Genomic DNA, 18,562 nt, shown 5'->3' on the forward strand with positions numbered 1-18,562 from the left:
TAATGCATATTTTATTCCAATTCAATCAAATCAAGCCCAATTCAGAGTTGAGACACTCCCGATCCAAGCTGACAAGACAGGGCTCTCACCTCCTGTCTTGGGCTTGATCTACATGATCCAAGCTGATTGGAGTAGGCATAGCTCCTCCTCCAAGGCTTGATCTCATTTGCATCTTAGCCAAAAGGCTGAGAAGCCGCTTTTAAAAACTGCTTCAAATGAAGCTTAAATGTAACCTAATGACTTCAACGAAGCACAGCATGTCGATACAACACTTGATCTTAGCCAAAAGGCCGAGAAGCAATAATGCATATTAAATAGGTGCACAATGACAAACACACCCACACTCTAGTTCTTCTAGCATTGGGCCAAACAATCGTGTGAAGACTGCAGGAGGCTACAAGGCCCTACAGCCTAACTACTAGCCTGGTGACCGGTATATTGGCAATTGCTGTCACCTGTTGCCAGTGGCCAAGCCACCAGCAGCAGCCGATTACTCAGATCAACTATTTCTCCACTGGGAGTCCTGAATGGCCAATGTAAGGCCTTTACATTGCACAAATGATGTGCTTTGCATCCCCACCCCAATGCACACTGCCAACAGGACTGTCCCACCTGCAGGTGTCTATACACTTTCCAGAAACTTGAGCATGCCTAGCATGCAGTGGGTCATGTATAAAACTGTCTAGATTAATCAAAACTATTCTTGTCTGTTTTACTTTTGCTTTTCTCCCAACTTATTCTGAAAGGGGCAAGGAATGCACACAATGGATATACAACGGGCTATGCACTAATCAAGAGCCAAGTTGGAGTTCTATTGTTCAAGGCACACAGATTATGCACCAACTGCAATAGTCAAATTGATGTTCCACCTTTGTTCTTTGCTACATGCTTAGTTGGACAGTTGTGTGTACACTGTTACATCTCACCGCCAGAGCAAACTAAATGGGAGAATGTAAACCAGGCCATCACATGGCTATGCAGCCATGTGGAGTATCAAGGAGTGGAGCTTGGCAGAATTATCTGGGATACCGGGCAGAGGTGGTGAGATAATGAGATGTATGTTTAGTTAATAAATCTCCTGTTTGTTAAAAGTCCCTTGTGCAGTCATTGATTTAACAGACCACGCAGAACTACAGGTGCTCGAAGTTTGTCCAAATGACTGAGCTAACAGAGATAACGTGGGAAACAATGGGAATAAATCCGACAACCATTTCCTACCATTTGCACCATAGCAATGTCAGGAATATCAGGCGTTCCAGTCAATGACCTTTGCTATGGCATGCACTGAACTTGAAATTTAATTTAACCCCAGCAGCTTGTGCAATTGATCACATGGCTGACTTCAATATTTTTTTAAATTAAAAATTATATTTTCTTTGGCTGACCCAGGAATAGATAGTAGGATATGCTACTGCAGGCTGAAAAGGCGATCGCCATTCATTGTCGAAAGTGGAAGCTGGAGAGGGAGGTGGGAGGATGAGGAGAACAGCTGATATAAGCATGAATCACGTGAATTTATTGAAATGAGTGACAGTGAGAAATCAGTCTGAAAAGAATTTCAGGCCCATGGAAGTTGCGTCAGTGTGACAGCCTGAAGGAACTCAGCCTCAAAATTCAGGGATTGATTCTGAACAGCATTCAGCAGCAATGTGCACATTCAAACCTTGCACTGGATGAATCATTTGATGTTGAGGTGAAGCTTAAAGATATTTTTGAGTGTTATTTGTCCAATGATTGTGAGAAACTTACTTATTGATACTATAAATAAAATAGGGCATGGTTATCAAGGAAGAGGAGATGTTAGAAAGTCAAGTTACTTACTAGTCCAGATGTTAGAGTGCTCAGTATGACTTCCTGTAATAATGAAAATGTTGTCAATATGGAAGGTATATCAACGTAACTTGGAATGTGCTTTAATTTAGCTTGGGGAAATCCAGTTGTCGTATTTTTAAAAATGAAATCATAGAATCTTTGCAACGCAGAGACAGGCCATTTGGTCCAATGAGTCTGCACCAACTCTCTGACAGAGCATCTTATTCAGACCCTATCCCCATAACGCCACATATTTATCCCACTAATTCCCCTAACCCACACATCTTGAGACACCAAGGGCCAATTTAGCATGGCCAATCCACCAAACCAACACATCTTCGGACTGTGGGACGAAACCGAAGCACCTGGAGGAAACCCGAGCTGACATGGGGAGAACGTGTAAGCTCCGTACAGACGGGTTCACCCATGGTCTGAATCGAACCCGGGTGCCTGGCACTGTGAGGCCATGATGTGGAGATGCTGGTGTTGGACTGGGGTAAGCACAGTAAGAAGTCTCACAACACCAGGTTAAAGTCCAATCAGGTTAAAGCCCAAGGTTGGACTTTTGTCTCACAGTAAGAAGTCTCAACACCAGGTTACAGTACTAACCACTGTGCTACCATGCTGTTTAGTTTCCAAACAGAAATTATTTCATTCCATTTCTTACTCAAAATCAATAACTTTAATTTGCCGAAATTTTATTGCTGCATTTATTCATGAGTTTAGTAAGAATATATTAAAAGACTTGCATTTGTTTTTTACAACCTCAGGATGCCCATGTAAATGAAGTAATTTTGAAACACAGTATGATGTAATGTTAACAACACAGTCTCTAATTTATGCACAACAAACTCCTATAAGCAGCAAATGAAATAAATGACCAGAAATCTGCTTCAATTATTTTGGTTTGAGAGGTAAATATTGTCCAGGGTACCCAGGATAACTACTGTTCTCTTCCTTGATAAATAACTAGGTATCTTGCGTGTCATCCAAGGAGGGCAATAGGGGCCTCGGCTTAACGTCCCACTCAAAAGATACAGCTCTGACATAGTCTGCAAACTACATTGAAAATATCCACAGTAACATTTTAATTAAGATGCTTTCACCACAATGGAATACCCGGTTCTACTGGAATTAACCTGAGCTTTGAAATGATAGCCACTGCTTAAGTACTATAAATAAATCATTGTGGCATTCTTGAATTACAGCTACTGCGGAATAGATAATCTCAAGGGATCAAATCCAATGACAAATCTTTAAATTTTAAACTAGCAGAAATGACTTTTAAAAATAGAAGTCACGTTGTAAATTGCAGTTTGTCGATAACTTCACCTTCACAAAAAACCCAAATGTTAGTTTATGGAAATATGATTTTGAAAGGTAAATAAATAGAATACAGGAACAGATGTATATGAATGCTCAGCTAGTCTGCTCCAAAGTCCCTTTCCTTACAGTACAGAAGATGCATGTGGAGAAGATACGAACTTGCATGAAGAAAATAAAAATACCTAGAATTTGAAAGTGAAATGATAACTAATTTAATTCTAATTGGGAATGGTAGAAGGCAAAAGAGTCTCAAAAATCCAGGGATGCTACAGAGATGACTCCAGTCATATCAGACCAGCACCCCACATGGGAACCTTAAATCTGGCATCTAAGTTTTATCATATAATCTGGTAAACATAATGCAGACAGATATAGCTCTATATCTTTCTCTCCAATTACAACCAGTGGGACTTGGATTGGACAGGACTATAACTGCTAGCATCTACTGGAACAAAAATATCTCATGCATAATTGAGAAGCACACACAAGAAAACCTCAGTCTTCCAGAATGGCCTTTGTAAATAAAGAGTAAGAGGGCATCTAAATACTTCTTTACCTATAGCACAGGGGTGGGACAGGGAACAAAGATGAACTTCAGTATCTTTTCAACTTTTCGACTAGAGTTTACAATCAGTTTTGTGAAGTGAGCTTGCTTGAATTGTATCCTTAAGCCAGCCAAATGCATACAATTTATGATTTTCATACTCATAAAGAAATATTAATTTTATGGCAGGTCCCTGTGTCTTCCAATAGTTGGCGGCAATAGTTCAAAGCCATACTTAAGCCAGAAAGAGTGCCCCACAATTTAAGGCCCAGATTTTTTGAAAGCCATTAGTTAAATTCGCAATCTCATTGGTGCATAAAATGGTTTACTGGATTAATTTTCAGTTTAATAGCATCCTGTAAACCTGAAGATTTATATAATTCATTTATTGGAAGCTAGAAGGCAACATTAGAAACGTAGGTGAATTATAAAAGACCAACTGTTAGCAGTTTTCTCTACACTCACCCATTATATCCAGAATTCTGCCCTCCACCAGTTTGCATCTATTTGCGCATTCCCAATTTCCTTTGCTCTTCTACAGGTTTTCTGCTTTACTCTGGGATTCTCGACGATCTTTATTCCTTTAAATTTCTCCTTAAAATCTCTCTCTGAGACTTGTCATTTTTTTGTCTGATTATATTCCTGTGAAGTGCTTACTTCACAGTGGTTTACTACAAGCTATATAAATGCAAGCTATAGGGAAGATGACTTTCACCTGCAGAAGAACTGAAGATTTTTTTCCCCCCAAGTGTTCCAAAAGGTGGGTGTGCCCCATACCAAAGCTATATTCCAATCAACACCTTCAAGATGAAAACACACCAATCCAAAATGCTTCCTTGTTTGTTTAACGAGCATTTGCACAAATATGCAGATCTTTCTATAATTTTCCCAAATACTTCAAGTATACCAAATCAATCAAGTAAACTGGAGGTTGCAAGCCAAACATTGCATCTATATTTCAGAAACAAAAGTAAAAACAGCAACACGGGATGTGCGATGTTCTAATGTTACTGGGCGAGCAACCTAAAGGTCAAGAAATCCAATACCACCATGGCAAGCTGAGAAACTAAATTCAAGTGAAAGAGAAGAAATCATGAAAGTTGCAGAAATACTTCAGAAAATGAACACTGCCAGTTCAAGCTGGAATATTAAGATTTTGGCTATTGCTCAGTACCTGCTATTTAGAGCAACAATTTGTATTTTTACTCCACAAATTACATCCCTATTGTAGAAAATATCCTGACATCTCTTACAGAAGGGAGGACCAAAAAGATAAAGGAAGAGGGGACAAAATGGATCATTGTATTAATCAACAGAGGATATATATGTACAAAAAGGTAAATGTCAGAACATGACAACTTATTATTGGTCTTCTTGCAGGTGATTGAGATATTAATATATCAAAAGTGACAGCAAGGCACGTCCACAATTATAAACAAGGCAGAAAAATGGTTGCACTCGTGATTTACGATGTTGCGCACTTTTAGCATTTATTTGCTGCAGCAGATCTGAGCCCAAAAAACACTCCTGCAATAAATCAGAAGATTCATACAGGTACAGTACGGTTATGCCAGACAGAAGCTAAACTACACAACACAGAATCAAAAGTCTCACTGTTACTGCTAGTTCTTCTTTCTGCAGCTGGATCAGATTTCTGATTCTACACAGGATTAGGAAGCAGTAAAACAAAATGCCAGTTCTGTAAAAGCTGTGGCCATTTATCAACAAATGACTGACCAGAGTACTATTTTCCTGCTGTTCTCTGAAATGGCTTCCCTCCTGCCAGAAACATTTCAGACAATCTAGCACTCCAGCCAGTGGTTACACAAACAGATGTCTGACAAAGTAACCAGAGGACGATATATTTGGTTTATCACAGTGATCTCACCTTACAGGTTGTAATACATGATGCAAGATAATCAAGTCAATCTGTTGATACACAATCCTGCTGAGACTTGCATATTACAGTAAACATAGACTCCCCATTATTCAGATCCATAGACCGTTACAAAAATTATATTTTACATCATGTATTAAAGTTTTACTAATATTTTGTATGGGGCTGGGAATTGATACTGGAATTACTACATTTTGGCAGAAAAGATTAGTAAGCTTCTGATTCTAAACACCACAACAGAATTCAATTGATCATGGTTCACTATAATGTGCAACTATAATTAAGTATAAATCCGCACTGGCATAAAAATTAAAAGGCAAATGATAAAACATACATTCATATGATTTTGTTAACATAGAAGTTTCAGCAAAATGAATGCATTCTCCCAAAGTGTGCGCCAGCAATGAAGCATTCTGTAGTTAACTTAAAATAATTGTAGCCCACCATATTCATAAACTACCCACTCTACCCAAAAGTTAAAAATGTGGTTTGGGCTCCCTCCCACTCTTAGGCCAAAGTATAGTTACTTATACTTTTCTTTTACAATTATAGATGTGGGCAACTCTGGAAAGACCACATACGTTTCCCATTACTAACTGATAAAGCTGTGGTGGGCCTTCTCCACAAAACTTTACAACGCCTTCTCATGATGCTGTTTCGAGAATTCCATGATGCTCACCCAGACACAGAGAGAACAGCAACACACATGTGCAAGTCAGACCGGTCTGCAATTTGGAGTTGATGGCTTTCTCACAACATGACTACACTTGTCCATCACAGTAGCCCCATTCCTGATCTTTTAATGAGTGGGTTAGTCAAGTAGTTGTAGATCATTCCATTAAAAAAAACTTACAATTGTATCCTTGAGCTGCAATGGTAGCTCTCAAGGAAAAGAATGGACCCAGTCCATCAGCCTATTCTGCCATTCAACTGGATCACGGTCGATTTGTACCAGAACACCATCTACTATCTTTGTTGTGTCTTTTACTACCCTTGCCTAACAAAAATCTACTTTTTTTTTAATTTACAATTAATTTAGCTCAAAGCTCTTAAACTCCTCTCTCTTCTTCTCTATTCTAAACTACCCAACCTGAGGAAATTGTTCCTATCTATCCGATATTCATCTTAAATACCTCAATTAGATTGCCTGTTAATCTTCTATACACAAGGGAATACAGGACTAATCAAAGCAAACCTGGCCTCAATTTAATCCCTTTCACTTGGTACTGCGTTCACACCAAGGCTAATATGTCTGTTCAGGATTGCTATGCCCAAAATCAAATCCAATGTTATAAAATCGGGTCGAACCAGAGCTTTACATCACATAACTTACCACTTTTTGTTTGAGCACCTTAAGATATAGAGCAACATTCCACTAGTCTTTTATAATCATTTTGGTTTTGTCCAGTAGTGAGTCTATACTATAGCCCCACAAATCATTCAGCTCATCCACAGTTCTGAGCTTGTCATGTTTCAGGAAATGCTCCAAGCTAACTTTTTGCATCCAAAGTGGATCACCTCATACTTTCGTACATTGAACTCAATCTGCTCATTTTGCCCAACCTGTCTCTTAATATTTCAATGTCCTTTCTGCTCCCATCTACACTACCACCTGTCATCAGAAAACTTTGCAACATGACTTTCGTCCAATTAAGTTGAGCAAATTATAGTAATGAAATGGTAAAACTGTACTGATTATTTGGCAACACCACAAGCAATATTATGCCAATTGGAGTATGTTTTTCTCCAACCTTGAAACCAATTCGTTACTGTGTCAATAGGGTGCCGCCATTTCCTTAAAGTAGCACAACTACTTCCTGCGTGGCAGGTATAATTCCAGCCACTGGAGGATTTTCTCTTTGACCTCAATCCACTTATCCCATCTTTTCACTGACCTTAGTTTGACTAGGGCTCCGTGGTGCCAAACTAGTCAAATGTAGATTTGTTGTCAAGGGCAGCTATTTTCACTTTTACCTCTACAATATAGCGATTGCATCCATAAATGAATCAAGGTCATGTTGATGTAGCTAGATGGCAAGTCCTTATGACTGGTAGGAGACCAATGGGGTTTTTAAAAATTTATTTGATTTTTTTGAGGATAGGATATATCTGGTCAATCTTCCATATTATTGGGCTGAGAGCAATGTCTTATTTAATTGTGTTAGGCAAGCTCAGTATGAAAGCACCAAGCTCTGTTGTACAGGTATTCAGAACTACAGTCAGGATTTTGTCAAGGCCTATCGTCTTTGTTGCTCCAGTACATTCAGTTACCGCTTGTATATGCTTTGTAAAGATAGACAAACGTTAAGTATTACATATTTAACAGGCTAGCAATATAAAAACTGCAGAGCATTTTATTCAGCTATCGCTAGTTGGTTTAAAGAACAAACAATTGTCATAAATACAAGAACATCTCATTCTGAAACCCAACTGCAACAGTGCACAGTAATCCTTAGCTTTAACTGCAGTTTAGCCTAACTAGTCATCATAAATGATAGTAATGTAACCAAATATCTCCATTTTTTAGGGACAGACCCTAGATGAGGTCTGCTGTGGACAAGCAATGTTCCCAGAGGAGGAGACCTCGTTTCATGAATGTCATCCTGACTTTTAAATACTTGGTCTGGATTATGACTAATGTATAAGTGAGTTGCAGCACATTGCCTTGGATAAAGATGCCTGCTAAACATCTAAATATCAGTGAGAAAATTCAGAATGTTTCTTTTATTATGATTATTAGCCAAAACATAGATGGTACAACACCATTGCCGTTGCCATAGTTACAATTCTGACTGAATGGTGTATGACATAGAAAACACACAGGATTTAAGATCCTGTGTAAAGTGAAAATGGTGTTGTTAAAGTGTAATGTTGCTTTACCAGACAACCTCAAAGGGATTTTCCATATTTACTACCAAATAGAAATAAACATTTGTATCATGTTCAGTATGCCAGTCAATATTTTTTTCACTTGGAATGGAGGCAAGGATATCTATAAAGAAAAGTGGGGATATCACAAAACAGAAAGCTGTCCCTACAAAATGTGCTCGGTCAAGTTCTGTAACCGATTGTTTTTCTGCAAGCCAAGCCAACACAGATTAGCCTAGAAACAAAGGGTAAAAAAACACTTACATTCCTGGGCCATTTTACTGTATTATTTATAAAGGGCATCTGAATGTTCTTAATAGTGTGATGTCTCATCTGTGATAGTTATATGCATACGTTGTCAACTGCAGTGCATTATCTGCATGTCTTAAAATACAGGCTGCTTAAAAGATGTTTTTCCTAATACACTAGCAAACCTACATTTTCCTTCTTGGTTATTTGACTGAACTCCCACCCAATCTTCTCAGATTCAGTTTAGAAAACATGACTAGCATTTGCAGTCAAATTTCATTATTACAGGACAAAAGATATAGATGAGGTCTTCAAGTTAGAGGTAGTTTACCAACTACTTAAACTTATCTTTGCCCAGTTGCAATGCAAGACTCCTACACCAACTGAAGGTGACCTTTCCACAAATATTCTAGGCTAGCCGCCCCTCACTGCATGCTGCACAAAGGATTCAATGTCCCACAAGATGTTTCAAGGCAGATGCACATTTTCATCCATTCTCACTCCTTGTCCACCCAAGTCAGATTATTTCCCTGGCATTAAAATCACGGGAGTCTCTGGCAGAGGCAAGCGTGTAGAAGGAGGCCTCTCCTCTCACCCACACATTTGGATGACTTCCACTTTAATTTTACAAAGCATCATGAGCTAAATTACTCCACTTTAAGGTGACATATAAGAGGAAGTGCAGGTCTTTCCATTACTCTTTACATATGACCCAATGTCCTAGTCCACGCATCCTACCATAATCAGAGTCTGGGGCCTCAAAGTGCTCTGGTTGCTTGACCCTAATGCTGGTATTATCAAACCTTGTATTTTATCCAGGTTGATTTTAAATGTCACATGTTTCCACAATGGAGTCTTCATGGTTCCTCTATATTCGGGGATTATCAAACATGATTCAAGGTTCTGACAATCAAGGGTTCCAAGCACTAAAATCTATTCTACCTCTTTCACACCAACCCTAGATTTCTGAAGCAATTGTTTGCGATGTTGTGACAAGAGACAATTTCAAAAATGATGAGCGGTCTGAGCAGGGTAAATTGGGAGAAACTTGTCCCCTCATTCAAGCACCAACAGTGAGAGGGCACAGAATAAAAGCAATTGGCAAAAGCGACACGAGGGAAAAAAAACTTTTTCACACAGTGAGTGATGAGGGTGTGGATTGCACAGGCTGTGTGTGTGCTGGAGAGATGTTCAATGGGGACAGTCTAGAGGCAATTGGACGAGTATTTGGAAAGAAACAACGTGCAGGGTTACTGGGGAGAATGGCACCAGGTGAAACACTCATTCCGAGGGAAGACACGATGGGCCGGATGGCCTCCTCCTGCGCTGTAACTGATTATAATTGTAAAACTACTGCCAGCTTCAATTTAAAACAAAATGATGAGCCGCTGCGTTACTTCGGTTGGGATATTCTGTCCAGCCACGTTCCGAAGTTCATGTTTAGAGGTCGGTTTACATCCACTGGAATTACAGTTTATAGCTGTGCCCCTACCCTGCCGAGCCCTTTCCCCTCTCCTGAGCCACTTTACTCTTTGGAAGTAATATCGCTGGCTTTTTTTTAGAAAAACCTCATGTAAATATGCTTTAAATCCATGAACAATATGTAACGGCAGCTCCCCCCGCCCCCCCCCCGCCGCCTTTTTCTTCCTCCAAAGAGCTTGCAGTGGCACCTAGAGTTACACATTTTCCTAAACAAATGCTGGCTGGAACTTCCTTTTTCTTGCTCCACTCATGACCTTTCCACTTCATTCAAAAAACACACACACACAAAGAGCGACAGGCGGCAAGCAGAGAAGACCTTCTCCCACCTCTTAGCAACTTGAAATTTTAAAAAAACGCCAAGAAGCTTCTGAAACGTTCAGAGGCTTTTCTGCCCATCTCTCCCCGCCCCAGGACACAGACAGAGACAATTCCAGGGGACGGGAAAGCAGAGCCTCAGCTGGGATCCACCGACTGTGGAAACGCAGCCAAGCCGCAATTGCATGGGATTGCCCATCTTTAAATACGTTTTTAACACAAACAAGTCTCACTTACCAACAAAAAAGGGGAATGTAGGTTTGCGATCTGATGGTGGGGTCCGGCGGTGCGAGTTGGAGGCCGGATCAGGTTGAGCTGGAGACAATGTAACCCGGCATTGTAACCCAGAGCAACATTGTAAAGCAGCTCCGGCAGCGGTACTGGGAGACAGAGAGAGAGCTGCTTCCACACTCAGGCAGACTCCCTCCCAGCAGCACAACCACCTCCAAGCACACACACTCACACAGGGGATCAACCTTCCAGCATCAACCCCTTTCCTCACCTCCACAGCCCCACTCCCATTGCCCACTTCAAACCCCTCCTGCCCAGCCTGTGCCAGTAACGCCCGCCGCCACCATCCTTCCGAGAAATCCAGCAGAAGCTTAACGTGGACCGACACTCTGCTTCGTCTACACCCCTTATTCAATGGTTCAGTCGCTTAAATCAGGCAAAGTGCTCTCTCCTTTTGCGAAGGAAAATTGGAGGCGTATTGCAGTGGGTGATCATTTACTGAAAAGACCCAAGATTCAGAAGATAGTGGGCGTTAAAGTAACACACGAATGAACCTTTGTGCTTCGTTAAAAATACCGAAAAAGCGGCGACCATTTTTTTACTCAATCCTTTATACAACTTATTTTAGATGTTAATGCAGGTAAATATGCGTATTAATGCAGAATTAGGGTCATTTCCATTCCATGTATAGTCCAAATATTCTACTGTGAAGACAAACGTTTTATTTATCACGTTAATATCCATGGGTAGATGAGAGAATGTTCAAATAATTTATACTCCGCTTATTTAAAATCAGGCAAAATTATTTATTTATAGTATAGTCTATTATAGTTCAGCAGTAAGTTACAATTCAACAAATATAACAACAATGTGCATTTGCCCTTTTTTTTGTAATTGCTTCAACAATGTCCTGGGAATGGTGACATTCTGCCCTACTGTGATAACGAAAACATTGCATTTATATGGCACCTTTTAGCAGGAGAGTAATCAGGAAAAAAAAGAGGGAGATTTTAAGAAGCATTTTAGAAAAGATGTGGAGAAGTTTAGCAAGGGAGTTTCAGAGCTCAGGGTAGAGATGGCTGAAGGTATTAGTGCCAGTGATGGAGTATGCATACAGAAATGGTTGGAGTTAAGAGAGGTCTCAAGAGGGTTGTAGAATTGGGGAAGGTTCTAGAAATAGGGAGGGATATGACCATGGAGGGATTTGAAAGATGAGATTTTTAAAATTAGAACACCAATGGACCTGGAGTCAATGTAGGTCAGGAAGTACAGAGTTCATGATGGAACAAGGATTGATGCCAGTTACAATATAGGGAGCAAATTTTTTGATGAGCTCAAATGTTTGGAAGATAGAAGATGGAAGGCTGGCTTGGAAGATCATTGGAACAGTTAAGCCTGGAGGTAACACTAGCAAAATTAAAGATCACATAGTTTATTATATGCTTTGCTGAATGCATAACAGAGCAGAACTAGTTGTTCATAGAACAGAAATTGGCATTAAAAGATCAAACCACCAAAATTTCCATTTGTTATTGTACAAAACAATAGGTATTTCACATTATTTTACTCAAACTAAAGTGATATAAACAAGGCTGAAGAAAAGGATTACTGAAAAGTGAGAATGAGAAGAGCCATGACAAGAAATCCACATTGATACTTGACATTTAAATGTCGGGAAGGAAGGAGGAATTTTCTACCAAATTTCAAGAAGGTGTTCCACAATATCCAATTTATTAATCAATGAATTTATTAGTCAAATCAGAGCAACCCAGTTTTGTTGATCAAACTAGGGCGCAAAAGGGTAGCAGCAAGACCACCATACTGAAATGGATGCACGTGAGGATCCTGCCAAATTACTCTCCTCCGTCACCAGTGTACTGGGAACATTTGATGTGCCCCAAGAAGTTGAAGTTTGCTCATCAAGAGTACCTACACTGAGAATAGTTTGTTTAGGAGGCACTGCGAGATTGATGCTTACTGTCACTGGCAGTGGAGCACAATTTCAATGAGTATGCAGTAGGGACATTTTTTCTGCATTCTTTCTAAATGAAAATAGGCAAAATAAGGTCAGTGATTTTGACAGAAATAAAATGGAAAGCTCTAGAAGGGCTCAAAACACACAAAAATGAGGAATGGATTTTTTTTAATCCCAGCTTTTAAAACAAATACTAGCCAGAAGATTTGAAAAATGCTGACAGCCTTGCTGGACATTGGGGAGGACTTGTAGAATATTTTTATAAATTATAAGTGCAATATTATTTCAAATTGTTGTTTTTGTTGGCTTGATTTACTTAAATCATCCCACACTGCAGCCAAGTTGTGTCCAGTCCTACACATTCCAAAATACACCATAAAATAGTAGAACCATTTCAACTCTTAATATGGTGTGAATTAGGAATTACCTTCCTCCCTTCAATCTTGTTACCTACTAATTTGAAAGTTTCTTGAAGGACTGTAATTATACTTGGGCAAAGTTTAATTTACTCACGATATGTAATCTTTATTCCCCTTTAGCATTTCATGTAATCACGCAGAAGCGTAAATGGTTATGCCTGCAAGGAAATCATACTCCCAAACATATTCTCAACTTTAAAGATACAGACTTCAGTTAGTACCCATGGAGGGTCAGCTGACCTTCTGTGATTTCAGCACAGACAAAAGATTGATTCATGTCTGAACCCGCTTTTGGAAAGTCCTTAAAATGTACATAACTGTGGGTGGACATTCACAATGTCAAACCACTTGTGAATTTATACCTCCCAATGCATATATATTTACCAAACCTTTAAATCAATTTCCACCCCAGATGTATTGTCTGCGAACTTGACTTTAACAAAGAAATGTGCAGAGAACCCAATGAATCACAAATGGGTGTGAACAGCCATCACTAAAACCCCATTGTACTGCAATGGCTTTTAACCTCAAATCCATTTTGCGGACGATGGAAGTTTTGATGATGAGGCCACATGACCAAAACTGACCTCTGATTACAAATTATTTTACTCTTAAGAATCAGGGAAGGACAGATAATCAGAAAAATAGCAGGACAAGAGGGACCATTTGTCCAGCAAGGAGAACAGAATCTGCTGAACAACTACTTCAATCCAGGCAGTGAGAGCAGGACTAATTTTGCTTCTACAGATCTTGGCCACAATATTGGAGACCCAGAGGCTTGCAACTTCCATTCATCCAAAGAGTGAGAAACCACCCAGGGCTGAAACATGTACATTTTTAAAGGGTTGGAATTTGAATGAGATTTACTTCTTGTATTTTCTTTCGCTAATAACCCAAATACTTTTTATCTCCAGAATTAATTTCTACATTTGTGCCTGAGGGAGTTGAGTGTTGTGTGAATAAATATTATCATTTTTATTTTGATTTAAATGTGTCCAAAAGCCTGATTTGTGTATATTATTGAACATCACATTCACGTAGTTCAAAATGTTTAAAACACTCCCTCTAAAACACGTCTTGTTGCAGACAACTAAGAGTTGAAGAGCAAGTGGGAGTTATTCCACTGCCTTTCCCTTATCTGTAACAAGAAGATTCTTCCTGGAGTATCAAAGTCATTCGAAAGTGGATTCACCAAGCTACACACGTTATATAGGACTCACAATTTTAAAAATCACACATTTTCAGCTGTATCAGGAATGAGAGTAGATTTAAATCTGAATGGAACAACTCCATAAAGTTTGTTATTAAAAATAATGGATATTCTGGCATAACTTCCAGGCAGCAATTTAATCTTGCCATTCAGATGTCAGTGTTCAAGCTTTGCTGTTGTGGTTTATCACAACTGAACTGCCTAATTAGATTACTGCCTTGTAATCATTTCCAAGTTTCCATTATTCCCTGTCACTAGATTATCTGGGAAAACTAAGCTTGCCAATGACCCTCCGTGGGTAAATTATAATAGGTCTTTCGCTCTATAGTGCTGCTGCTCATCAACATTAGGAACATCGATACTGGAAAATGGAATGCTTTTCAAATTCAAGGAACCCATTTTCTATATAAGCCCTCTGCAGATGAGTACTGACACCTAACTAAGCAGTATCAAAAACAATGGAATTGAATCTCCAATCTTGGAAGAACAGCTTCGGTGTGACAGTTCCAGTTTCTATACAGGTTACTGTTGACTCTCAGTGGGAGAGTACCAATTTCTGTTACCGTCAATAATGCAAAAATCTTGGGACGGTGCTGAGAAAAATCAAAAAGTCAAGATAACAAATCACATTTTTTGAGCTGACTTAATCTTTGCAGAAAGGTTTTGCAATTTATTATTAACTGTTGAAAGTTCCCATGAGTAACACTTCAAAGGGATCATTCTAGTTCATTACAGCAGAAAACCAGTAAATTGAATAAACATTACTACATCATTTATATTAATACAATATTATGTCAGTTAGGAGATTTAGCCCTCTTATCAAGGACACGATTGTAACTTGCACCAAAGCACTTTAATTCCAAAGATCAATCAGCTTATTTAATTCATAATTAAAAGAACACCAAAATAACCAGAACTTTTTTTGCTATGTAGAGGCAGCAGCCAAACTCTCTTTTTGTCATTCTAAGATATCAGCATAGTTGAAAAAACTTTATTTATAATATCAATTTCTTGGTGGTAGCCATTTACAGAGATTCATAGAGGAGATCTCGAGGGGTTAAATTAGATAACATAAGAACATAAGAAATAGGAGCAGGAGTAGGCCATCTGGCCCCTCGAGCCTGCCCCGCCATTCAATAAGATCATGGCTGATCTGTTGTGGCTCAGTTCCACATTCCCGCCCTGTCCCCATAACCCTTAATCCCCTCTCTTATCAAAAACCCATCAACCCGCATCTTAAAAACATTTAGTGAGGTAGCCTCCACCACTTCAACGGGCAGACAATTCCAGAGATTCACCACCCTTTGAGTGAAGAAGTTCCTCCTCAACTCAAACTATGAAGCTGGGCTAGCGCTTAATATAAAAAAGGATAGCAAGAGTTTTTATAAGTATATGAAAAGGAAGAGGCTGGCTAGGGTGAACGTTGGACCCTTAGAGGATGAGAAGGGGGACTTAGTGGTAGGGGATGGGGAAATGGCTGAGGTCTTGAATAACTTTTTTGTTTCTGTCTTCACGGAGGAGGACATGAATAATTTGCCGGGTGTTAGAGATGGAAAGGTGGTAGGACTGGAGGGTCTAGATGACATTACTGTTACTAGAGAGGTGGTGCTAGACAGACTGAGGGGGGGGGGGGGGGGCTGATTGTGGACAAGTCCCCAGGACCGGATGGAATGCATCCGAGGGTTCTGAAAGAAATGGCGGAGGTGATAGTGGATGCCTTGGTGGTTATTTTCCAGATGTCGCTGGATTCCGGGATTCCGGGGAAGTGCCGGAAGATTGGAAAGCAAGTGCAGGGATCACTCTGCATGATTACCTCGTGCCTGTTCAGTGTATCAAAGACATCACACCAACTTTGTGCTGCCTTCTCATTATGATTTCTACATCCAGCCAATATTAACTGTAGCATTCATCAGCAGGGAGCTCAATAGTGTTCCACACCTGTACTTCTTAAAGCCAGTTTGCACTGTTTAAATTTAAGTTTGCATCTCTTAAAAAGGTAAATGGCTACTCGTCTCCCACATTCCTCAACTCCCCACACCATCACTCACCGACCAAAAATTTGTATCTGTCAGGATCATGTCCAACATTTGTATGCTTCACCTCTCATAACTTCAACACTATTAACTATTCAACCATAACAGCCAAATTATTCAAACATCTAACAAGCAACACTCATGGACAGACCTCCCCCTCTTCTGCATAAGGACATGATGCAAAACCAAGAGCAGTAGGAACTAACTGGTAAGGAAGAGGTATATTTGCGTGTTTGAACTCCCATGGAGGAGACAGTACTGGTAATTGTGGCAAGGGTAATTAATGAGAGCATGGTCACTGAGGGTGCTAATTCCATTGACAAAATTGGTACCCTCATATCTAATCTTCCTTTTCACATCCCACTGTATCACAGCTTGGTATGGCACCTGCTCTGACCAAGACCACAAGAAACTACAAAGGGTCATGAACTAAGTCCAATCTGTCATGCAAACCAGCCTCCCATCCACTGAGTTTGTCTACACTTCCCACTGCCTCAGAAAAGCAGCCAGCATAATCAAGGACTCCATGCACCCCGGATATATTCTCTTTCATCTTCTTCTGTCAGGAAAAAGATGCAAAAGTCAGGTCTAGAACCATAGAAAATTACAGCTCAGAAACAGGCCTTTTGGCCCTTCTTGTCTGTGCCAAACCATTTTTTTGCCTAGTCCCACTGACCTGCACTTGGACTATATCCCTCCACACCCCTCTCATCCATGAACCCGTCCAAGTTTTTCTTAAACGTTAAAAATGAGCCCACATTTACCACTTTATCCGGCATCTCATTCCACACTTGCACCACTCTCTGCGTGAAGAAGCCCCCCCTAATATTCCCTTTAAACTATTCTCTTTTCACCCTTAACCCATGCCCTCTGGTTTTTTTCTCCCCTAGCTTCAGTGGAAAAAGCCTGCTTGCATTCACTCTATACCCATCAAAATCTTATGCACCTCTATCAAATCTCCCCTCATTCTTCTGCGCTCCAGGGAATAAAGTCCTAATCTATTCAATCTCTCTCTGTAACTCAGCTTCTCAAGCCCCGGCAACATCCTTGTGAACCTTCTGTGCACTCTTTTAACCTTATTTACATCCTTCCTGTAACTAGGTGACCAAAACTGTTCACAATACTCTAAATTCGGCCTCACTAATGCCTTATATAACCTTACCATAACACTCCAACTTTTATACTTGATACTCCGATTTATAAAGGCCAATGTAACAAAAGCACTCTTTATGACCCTATCCACCTGTGATGTCACTTTTAGGGAATTCTGTACCTGTATTCCCAGATCCCTCTGTTCAACTGCACTCTTCAGAGTCCTACCATTTAGCCTGTACGCTCTACTTTGGTTTGTCCTTCCAAAGTGCAATACCACACACTTGTCTGTGTTAAATTCCATTTGCCATTTTCCAGCCCATTTTTCTAGTTGGTCCAAGTCCCTCTGCAAGCTGTGAAAACCTTCCTCACTGTCCATTACACCTCCAATCTTTGTATCATCAGTAAATTTGCTGATCCAATTTGCCACATTATCATCCAAATTGTTGATATCGATGACAAACAACAATGGACCCAACACCAATCCCTGCGGCACTCCATTAGTGACAAGTCTGACAACACCAGGTTTAAGTCCAACCGATTTATTTGATAGTAAACTCACAAGCTTTCAAGGTTCCTCGCTTCGTCAGGTGAATGAAGAGTTCTGGCCTCAGACAGAGCATATAAAGCACAGACAGTTTACAGATTACTGATTAGAATGCGAATCTTTACACCTAACTTGCTATTCAAGTCTTAAAGTGGCCGACAATGTGAGTGGAAGGAGCATTAAGCCCAGGTTAAAGAGATGTGTATTGTCTCCAGACAGTACAGTAAGTGAGGTTTTGCAAACCCAGGCAAGTTATGGGGGTTACAGATAGTGTGACATGAACCCAAGATCCCTGTTGAGACCGTCCTCATGTGTGTGGAACTTAGCTATCAGTGTCTGCTCAGTGACTCTGCGCTGTAGTGTGTCGTGAAGGGAGAGTGTTGTTAGCTAGGTGAGGTGACAGTCACCGTGACTTACCCTGGCTACACAAAGAAGGTCATTCATCTTCTCCCAGCACTCCCCATCCTCCTATGTAGCAAGCTGGCACTCACCGGTATGTTCATCACCTCCCAGAAAGGATTGGTGACCTTGCTGACTGACCATCTACCCCTGTGAGGATTGA

At 40.1% G+C, this 18,562-nt stretch overlaps 1 protein-coding gene and 1 non-coding gene across 5 annotated transcripts in view; both read right to left on the reverse strand.

The window, feature by feature from the left end:
- The window catches only part of fam110b (family with sequence similarity 110 member B), a 140,866-nt gene extending 129,858 nt beyond the window's left edge, over positions 1 to 11,008 (reverse strand). For all 4 annotated transcript variants that reach the window (XM_080194202.1, XM_080194197.1, XM_080194198.1 and 1 more), the window contains exon 1: positions 10,731 to 11,008. The gene's annotated coding sequence lies outside the window, so the exon portion shown is untranslated. The remainder of the gene's footprint in view (positions 1 to 10,730) is intronic.
- On the reverse strand, positions 111 to 302 carry LOC145347114 (U2 spliceosomal RNA). Its single transcript, XR_013887772.1, has one exon. It is a non-coding gene; the product is annotated as a U2 spliceosomal RNA (small nuclear RNA).
- Positions 11,009 to 18,562: the final 7,554 nt, after the last annotated feature.

Source organism: Carcharhinus amblyrhynchos, chromosome 8 (genome assembly GCF_965287045.1).
Source record: "Carcharhinus amblyrhynchos chromosome 8, sCarAmb.v2.hapA, whole genome shotgun sequence".
Classification (NCBI taxonomy): Eukaryota; Metazoa; Chordata; class Chondrichthyes; order Carcharhiniformes; family Carcharhinidae; genus Carcharhinus; species Carcharhinus amblyrhynchos.